Raw genomic sequence first — 9841 nt, forward strand, 5'->3', positions numbered from 1 at the left:
TTATTTAATAATGTTCAACCCACTGATGATGACGCATTTCTGTGGTGTGTGTGTGTGTATATATATATATATATACACACACACACACACCGCAGAATGCTTCATCATCAGTGGGTTGAACATTATTAAATAAATGGTGTTCCTAATAATCCCTTAGGTGTATTTTTTTTTTTTTTTTTTACACTTTTACTGCCAGGAAACAATACATGCACAATGTTATAGATTTTGCTAAATTAGGCTGTGTGTGAAATTAAAAACTATAATAGTCATAAACTAAAAAATAAGTACTTTAAGTATTTTATTTCCTATGATATTATAGATAACAAATATATTGCATAGTGCTTGGTTTTATTAAATAAAAAGTTATTAAATAAAATGTGCATGTGTATATGTATAGAATGTTTTTTATTTTTATTTTATACGTGTATATATATATATATATATATATATATATATATATATATATATATATATATATATAAACGTATAAAAAATAAAAAACCTTCTTTGGAATGTCCAGTGTAAAGTCTTTTTATTAAAATGTCACCTGTGCGTGATGGTGAGGTTTTGCCGTGCACGCGCAGGTAGGGCCTATATCTACAGCAGGTCATGTCCAGCGGCCTCACGCACGCATAGCTGAGCAGATTAGCGCGGGACGGATAATGCAGGCTGTTCAGAAGCGCCGGCGTGCCGCGCTAGGGCTCCGTGTTTTGGTCTGCATGCTTGAGGAGCGCGAGCTGATAAAAGCCTTTGACCGACTGCAGGTGGGCCCGCCTAATGAACGCTTCAGACGGCCCGAGCTGGCGACAGCTGTGGCCGCGTGCCGCTATCTGTAGATATATGAAAGCCGAGCCAGACAGGGTGAGTGTGTGATAGACTCTGCGATTCTGTCTGTCATGTGCATGTTTAATAAAGGTGATTTATGGCTGATGTAAAGATATTCGCTCTGTTCCACACTCTTGTATGCTGCCCTGCTTTCTACTTCCTGAATAGGCAACTGCCTGAACTAATTTTTTTAATTAGTTAATTTTTTTTGCATTTACCTGGGGCCTATTGCGCAAAATTAGGATAAGGGATTACACCAGGATATCTTAGTGATCCTGGTTCAATTTATCCGCTAATATACTTTAACTTTCGTTATCGTTATTGTTCTTGTTGTGAGTGTGCCTTCAGGGTACGACAGCGGTGGACTAAATTTTGCAAACGTGACAAGATCACCAAGATATCCCGGCTTAATCCCTGATCCTAGTTTTGTGCATAGGCCCCTGCTCTGCTTTTTACAGAGCCCCTTAAACGACATGGTATGAAGCTTGTTTCCACCACAAAGTAAAACATTTTAAAAGATAATTGCGACTTTTTATCTCACAATTCTGACTTTATTAAACACATATCTGGTGAATATTGAACTAAAACTAACTTTACCGTGATCAACCAGTGTGCGTACATTTCACGCATTTATAATAGGTTGTGAATGCACACTTGCTCTGCGTTTTCACTTTTCGCTCATGTTCATGTGCACGTTAACACGTTTGGGGGGCACTGACATATTTGACCATTGCGCTCATGGCTTTTGCAGCATCTCCCGCCGTTCTGAAAGCGCAGTGCCTTAAGTGAAAGAAGGTCTATTTATAAAAACCGCATCTTGTTTGTTTTTTTTCTCCTTCAGATTCCACTGCCCGCACCTCATGCATTTTTCAACACGAAAATGTTTTCTTGGCGTGAATGGCTCTCTTAAAAGGTACGCTGATTAAAATATATATTCAGGTAGCATACTACCTTATAAGTTATTTGATTTTGATTTCTCAACATAGTCAAAAACCCCAATAATTAAAGGTAGGGTAGGCAATTTCAGAGAGGCTAGCTGACATCTTATCCTGCCCTCCTTTCAAAGCAAGCCACGCCTCCTCCAAAACACTTTAATGCGCACCGCTAGATCAGAGTCTGCAAAGCGTCATGAGAGACGGCGTTAAATTAACACATCATTTTTCTTGAACATTCAAAAAACATTCAAAGGGAACATTTGCAGAAGGATAAAATGGAACGTTTCCCTAATGTTTGCATAACTACAAAAAATATATAGTTTTAATACATTAAAATTTTTAATTTTGAGCAAATTTGAACAACTTAAAGGGAACGTTAGTAAAGTGTTCATAGAACATATTTTTGTAATCCAACAATACAGTGGCCTTTACTTGATAAAATCCTCATGAGCTCCCCCTTCAGGCCGTCTTACCATTGATGTGTGCTTTGTAAATGGCTGTATTTCACAGCGGACTGCTACTTGACAGTCTTCACTGCTTTACTTCCTAAAAGTCTGACCTGTGAGACTACAGGGCGCCATTAGACAGGACCTGCATCAGTTACTTAAAGGGGTGATGAATTGAGAAATCAACTTTCCCTTGAGCTTTAGATATATCAAAGGCCATGGTGAATTGGTGATTATAAGAATATCCTGTAAGTTTCAGAGCTCAAAACTTCCTTGTTAGTCAAAGAAAAGCTTTTATAGACACCAGGCCCAGAAAACAAGGCTGTTTAATCAATGACGTATTAGAAGAGTGAAACTCCGCCTTTACAGAAGATGAACAGCGCCTGATTCTGTAGCCCCGCCCTCCGACTCGTGCCTGACATGACACAGGCCTACAGAGAGCTAAACCGGATCCAACTTCTAAGCAATAAATATACCGCATAAGCTTCATTCGGATTCCAATATTATGAGTGCATGGGTGAACTTTATTTTGAATGAAGATCCAGCTCACGTGAGGAGGACATTGTGTGTTTGTTGTGTAAAGAAGAGACTGGATTTGCAGACAGGATGAGATTACATGAATGAATGAAGTAACACACTAATGTGAGTAAAACATGTGTTTTATATGTAATAGTATTGCAATGATACAGATCGTTTGACATCCATTGATTATGAGTACGTGTCTAACTGAACATACCTCAGCATGCTGCCAAAGGCTGAAGAATAATTTATTTGTGGCGTTGTTGGTTCATTGCGATTCGGGATCAGACTTAGGTATGAATGGGCCAGGGCTCACAAAGCCCAACATCCCGGGGCTATGTTTTCCAGACGGGCTACCAAAACATAAGGCTGACCTGTTGACTGCCATTGTTCAGTCTCTTGACTTGATATCTGAAGGGAAAAAAAAATTGGGGAAGTTTTGATCATGCTGTCTGCAACGTGTGTGTGTGTGTGTGTATGTGTGTATGTGTGTGTGTGTGTGTGTGTGTGTGTGTGTGTGTGTGTGTGTGTGTGTGTGTGTGTGTGATGCACGGTTATATCCACTGATCGGGTGGGCCAAGTAATAAAAAAATAACATTCCAATTAATCGCGGGTGGATGAGATAGTGTTTGTTTGATAAAGACGTTCGTTTGATTCATTCTGGTTGCTGTTGCTCCACACGCTTTCAAAACAATTCCCACATTTACTGACTAGGGAGGCGAAGCTCATTATAATGTGCGAATCTTATCCAATCCTAGCCGTGGGCGTTTACTTCCAAATTTTCAATGCGGCACACCAATAAAAACCAAAAAGAGCCTCTAAGCCAGTGTAGAAAATAGCCTATTACTTAATCGTTATGATGCTTTTGCATGTAAAAACAATGCAAATGTAATAAGTTGACCTCAGACAACAGTATTATTATTATTTTTTAATTAGAAGTGCAAAACTTACAACAGAGTAAACACAGAATACAACAACAAAACACAAAAACAAAACGGCAGTAATAGTAACAGCAATAATACAAAAAGAAGCAGAACTGACAAACAATAGTAGTAATAGTAGAAGTATTAAAAAAGTAATAGCATGTATATTAATAATGATGATAATTTTTAATAATTGTCAATATTTATATATAACAATAATAATACTAAAGATGGTGATCAGTTGTGCGGATGGCAATAGTAATATTAATAATAGATAATAATAATAATAATAATAATAACAGTAGTGGTACTAATACAAAAAAAGGGGGTGATGATAATTGTGTTGTCAGAAAAAAAGTTAAATCCATCATAATAATAATAACAACAATTGTAATAATAATAATAATAAAAATAATAATAATAATAATAATACCAGCATTAATGATAATAATATTAATACTAGATATGGAGATGATGATAATACTTGTACTGACAGTACAACTGCAATAGTAATATCAATAATAATAGTAATAATAATAATAATAGTATAATAACGTTAATAACAATGAAATTATAACACATACTTAACACATATCACACCTCCCCTAGTCTCTGTGCTAGTGTGCAAGTTTTTCTATTTTTTATTTAATATTTTTAAAGCAAGTTCATGACACCTTTAAGTGAAATCGGCACAGTTCAGTAGAGCTGCTGTATCACACTGGTCTGACGGTTAGTGTGCCAGCCGTCTGAGGTCACAGGCAAGTCATTTACTGAGAATTTCATCTATTGACGTTGCATTGTGGTCACAGGAGGAAACCAAACGGGGAAGCTCAGAGATTTCAATGAACTACACAAGCCCCTTGTTTACAGGAAAAGGTGGTTTTGCATTGCATTAGTGCATGAGTATGAAGCACTTTCAGTCAGGAAATCTAGTTGTGTGTTTTTTTTCTCTTTGTTGGTCTTAAATCTTTAAAGACTGTATATAAGTTGAAGAATTTGTAGTTTGAATGCTACCGGAGATCTAGAACATCATACAGGATGCTCTCCAAACTATGAGAACTATTCTCATTCATTGCCAAAGGGCCTGACAGTGGAATGATCTGAGACTAAAGGTTAAGGTTTGGTGTTTCCTGTCCCGAAACAAGTTAAACACGGAGGGCTTTAATAGGAAATCAGATAATATACCTGAGTATTTCCTGTAGTTTGTGTGGACAGACCTGAAAGAGCTTGTTCACCCGCGTAAATTAAAGAAAAAAGATATTATTCTCAGAGGTTTTGGCTGGTTTTCTGGTAAATGTGACACTTTTCCTCTGAAGTGCATCTTTCATGTAGATGTTTAAATGATGGTCCTTCATTGTTACACAACGTGTGTCTTTCCTCTTTATCTCAACTCTCAACTCAAGTGCATCACTCAGGGGTTTGTGAACCGTTTTGAGAGTTAAGTTTGATATCTTAATTAGTTTGTGATTATTCATGAATTTAAATGATCATAATAGTCACATTTAAAACATACTAACAGGAGTTTGTTTAGGTAAAGTTAACTCTAGTTATTATGGCCTTGATTATTATGGAAGCACATTTCCATCGTAAGAAATAAATTCTTTGGTAAATCAGTCATAATTATGACATACAGTGTTGAAACTGTGATATAGTAAGTCATAACTTTGAGGAAAAAAATGCCGAAATAGATGCACTGTCAGTTATTTTAAAAGCAATCATTGAAAAAAAAAAATATAAAAATCAAATATATATATTTTAATTATGGGAAAAAATGTGATGAGTTATGTTTTTACGTTTTTGCTTTACCTCATTAAAATGAGTTAACCAATTTTCAGTGTAATACAAGATTGAATGCATAAAAGTCAGTTTAAAGCAAATTAAGTTGCTTGAACAGACTTAAACATATTAGTTGATTATACTTAAAAATATAAGGCAACTTTTTTTTAACCAAGATTATGAGTTATATTAGTTCTACCATTGTACATGTCTAATGATTCATGAGAAGTGCTTAAAGTGTTTAATATTTACTAATATTTAATATAAATGAGTATTTTTTTTATTAGTTAGGCCCTTGAGCTTGGCACCTACACCAATTTAACTTTTTGATCACATTTTTTGGCATTGTTGGTTAATCGATTTGCATGTTAATTCTTATTTATAACATGCATATTTTTGATAAATATTTATGGAGGTACAGGATGTTAGCATGTTTATTCTGAAATTTATCTATATTATTTTGACAAAGCATCACACAAAATGATTGCAAGTTTCTTGTTATAAAACTTTTATGGTACATTTTTATTGCTTTTCTGTCATTTTCACCCGAATAGAAGAACAGTGCAGAGATTGTGTAAAATAACTTATGTTTTATAGAAGTAAGAAGCTACACTTTGATAAATGATACATAAATAATAATTAAAATAATTTGAAGTGAAGTATCCTTTAACTTGGAAGTTATAATGTGCTTTTTGACGGATTTGTGACTTACCGGTAGTAGTGTTTACTTTAGTATTACAAAGACAAACAATGCCTCATTGTGTGATAATACCCCGTCAACCTTTAAAGAACGCTTAGTTGTTTTGTGTCACACCTTAAAACAATTTTTTTTGCTTTTCAGCTCATTAAGTTTCATAATGATCGTCTCCCAAACCACTGAAATTGAAAGGAGCCACAGAATTGAACCCGCAGACGTTTTATTTTCTGCTCTTTCTGACCGTGTCCTCCCAGTTTTGCCCGTGACTCAATGGACTCCCTGCGGTTGAAGTCCTTTCCATGGAACAATGAAAAGGAAATTTACGTTTTGCCCATTAAAGCACACTGAACAGGGCTGGAGTGTTTTTATGCTCTGGCTGTATTGACTTTCCCTGCAGCTGATTGGACGAGGTCAGAGAGTCGCCGCTTGATGTCGAGGGCTTATCCTATATGACTAACGTCCCTTCTTTCTTTTTTTGTCTTTTTTTTTTGTCCAAGTATGAGTCCCAGACACAACAGAAGAGCGTTTTAACCTCTCGACAGCGAAGTGCACAACACAAAGACGGCTGAGGTCACACACCTGCGCCTCACCAGACCTCAAAGCCCAGATGCAGGTGTCTTCCTGTTTTTATTATGTGCATTTAATCCCTGTTTGCTTTTGTTTTGTCAACATTTTTGCCTGGTTGTATTGGTCTGTGGAACCAGTTCTGTGCAAATGTCAGTTTGGCCTTTTAATTGCTTTAAAATTTGCTAAATGACGGTGTGATGGACATTTTAATGCTTAAATTTTGCTCTTTCATAGATCGCAAGATTAATTTTGCATTTATGTGTCATGTATTCAGAGCCTTTTAAGGGACATGGTCTCTAACCCTTGTGATCCCTGAAGAAACATTTGCGTTCCCTCGCTAAACTTTGCGTTCCCTTGCTAAACTTTGCGTTCCCTCAAGAAACTTTACGTTCCCTCAAGAAACTTTGCATTCCCTCAAGAAACTTTGCATTCCCTCAAGAAACTTTGCATTCCCTCGTTAAACCTTTGCAATCCCTCAAGAAACTTTGCGTTCCCTCAAGAAACTTTGCGTTCCCCAAGAAACTTTGCATTCCCTCGTTAAACCTTTGCGTTCCCTCAAGAAACTTTGCGTTCCCTCAAGAAACTTTGCGTTCTCTCAAGAAACTGTGCGTTCTCTCAAGAAACTTTGCGTTCCCTCAAGAAACTTTGCGTTCCCTCAAGAAACTGCGTTCCCTCAAGAAACTTTGCGTTCCCTCAAGAAACTTTGCGTTCTCTCAAGAAACTTTGCGTTCTCTCAAGAAACTTTGCGTTCCCTCAAGAAACTTTGCGTTCCCCAGGAAACTTTGCGTTCCCTCGAGAAACTTTGCGTTCCCCAAGAAACTTTGCGTTCCCTCAAGAAACTTTGCGTTCCCCAAGAAACTTTGCGTTCCCCAAGAAACTTTGCATTCCCTCGTTAAACGTTTGCGTTCCCTCAAGAAACTTTGCGTTCCCTCAAGAAACTTTGCGTTCCCCAAGAAACTTTGCGTTCCCCAAGAAACTTTGCGTTCCCCAAGAAACTTTGCATTCCCTCGTTAAACCTTTGCGTTCCCTCAAGAAACTTTGCGTTCCCCAAGAAACTTTGCGTTCCCCAAGAAACTTTGCGTTCCCCAAGAAACTTTGCATTCCCTCGTTAAACCTTTGCGTTCCCTCAAGAAACTTTGCGTTCCCTCGTTAAACCTTTGCATTCCCTCAAGAAACGTTGCGTTCCCTCAAGAAACTTTGCGTTCCCTCAGGAAACTTTTGAGTTCCCTCAAGAATTTTTGTGTTCCCTCGCTAAACCTTTGCGTTCCCTCAAGAAACGTTTGCGCTCACTCACTAAACCTTTGCGTTCCCTCAAGAAACGTTTGCATTCCCTCGAGAAACGTTTGCGTTCCCTCGAGAAACGTTTGCGTTCCCTAAAGAAACGTTTGCGTTCCCTCGAGAAACGTTTGCATTCCCTCGAGAAACGTTTGCGTTCCCTAAAGAAACGTTTGCATTCCCTCGAGAAACTTTTGCGCTCACTCGCTAAACCTTTGCGTTCCCAAGAAACTTTGCGTTTCCGTTTTTGCCATCCCTTGCTAAACCTTTGCGTTCCCCAAGAAACTTTGTGCTCCCTCAATAAATGTGTTCCCCTGACAAACTTTTCTTTCGCATAAGCGTATTCTTAATTTTTCTTTACCATGTCCCTTTAGGGAAGCTTGTTTCCACCTCACAATTAAAAATTGTAAAAGGTAATTGCGAGTTTAGATTTTTTCCCCTGATATTTTGAGTTTACATCGAAGCAATTTTTTTTTCAATTACAAAAAACAAGCCAACTTAAAAAATATATTTCAAATATGATTTAAAAATTCCTAGTGACTGTTTTGCACATTTCAGCTGGAAATACAATTGTTGAAGCGAGAGTATTGAGCTATAAAATCATTAGCATTTCTGAAAGAATTTAATGAGAAATGGTTTTTGATTGCAGATTTTGGTGTCATAAAGAATCGTATAATACTTAGTTAATTTGTACAAGAGGAAAATCAACAGGAGAATCTCTAATCTACACTTTATGAAGTTTCTTATGGGACAGGCCTCGATTCGACCTGACTGGGCACTGAGCTCTAAAACTGTCAGTTTTTAATTGCATTTCATAAAGGTCAAATCATAACATCCGCAATTGGATTGGAAACTCCACCAAATTCCCTCTGTCTGTCCAAAACGCCTGTTTGTGGCTCGTCCCTGATCTCAGCGTTAAAGACGATCTCAGGCAGATCAACTGATGCCACATGAATAAACACACTTTGTGCTATGGTTGGCACACTCAAACCAGCCAGTAAAATATCACGCCGGCTTGTTCTCGCCCCTTTTGGCGTGTATCAGAACAATTTCATGGATGAGAGTTGACTGAAGGGTGACGTGCCAAAAACTTTTTACAACTTTTCTATAATGCAAATAAAATTTGGCATTTGTATATACATTTGACTGAAATGCATCTCATGGTTTTGCATGAAACAGTAAGCAAAAAGCATACTTGTGATTAGGCGATTTTGAAAACGATACGTTCACGAGTTAAAGTATATCCAAATTAGCTGTGAGGAGCACCTGTGCCGCTCACCACTCCCACTGTCAGCCTGTGTTTGAGTCAGCGCTGTGACTAACCGTTGGCATGCGTTTCATTCAGACGCGTAAATGACACGAGCGGCTGCTTGCCAAACCTGGTCAAGAAAGGTCACGCAGTGCAAGGATGTGAAATCGTTTTTATTTTACCAGCGTCTTGCATGACTAAAGGATTGGTTTGGTCACTGGAATGGCTAAAAATACTATTTGTTTTACTTTTTGTTTCTCTTGCATTAAGGCAATTAACACTGTGCAGTTTTTACAGCTGAAAAAATGCATTATTTTTGTTTCGTTTTTGGTTCCCATTCTCTAAAAAACAAGTACAACTTAGATTTACTGCAGTTTTTTACATGCATATTTTTTAAGTAAATGTCATATGGAATTAACTACGTAAAAAATAACTTGGTCAATTAAAGTTTGAGTAATTTTTACCTAGTTGTAGAATATTTTAGTATATTTTACTCAAACAATACAACACTGAATTAAGCCATGCTTTTAAAGTGTATTAACTTAATATCTAAGTATAATACAGTACACTGTATTGTCAAATTCACAAAATTTTTTCAATTTTGCATAAAGTTTAATAATTAAAGCAAT

The 9841-nt window shown here is 37.0% G+C and overlaps 1 long non-coding RNA gene across 1 annotated transcript; it reads left to right on the forward strand.

The window, feature by feature from the left end:
* The first annotated feature begins 620 nt into the window (after positions 1-620).
* On the forward strand, positions 621-6878 carry LOC137065375 (uncharacterized). The gene is made up of 3 exons (XR_010901632.1): positions 621-861; positions 1667-1738; positions 6266-6878. It is a non-coding gene; the product is annotated as an uncharacterized lncRNA (long non-coding RNA).
* Positions 6879-9841: the final 2963 nt, after the last annotated feature.

This window comes from Pseudorasbora parva, chromosome 25 (genome assembly GCF_024679245.1).
Source record: "Pseudorasbora parva isolate DD20220531a chromosome 25, ASM2467924v1, whole genome shotgun sequence".
NCBI classification, from domain to species: domain Eukaryota; kingdom Metazoa; phylum Chordata; class Actinopteri; order Cypriniformes; family Gobionidae; genus Pseudorasbora; species Pseudorasbora parva.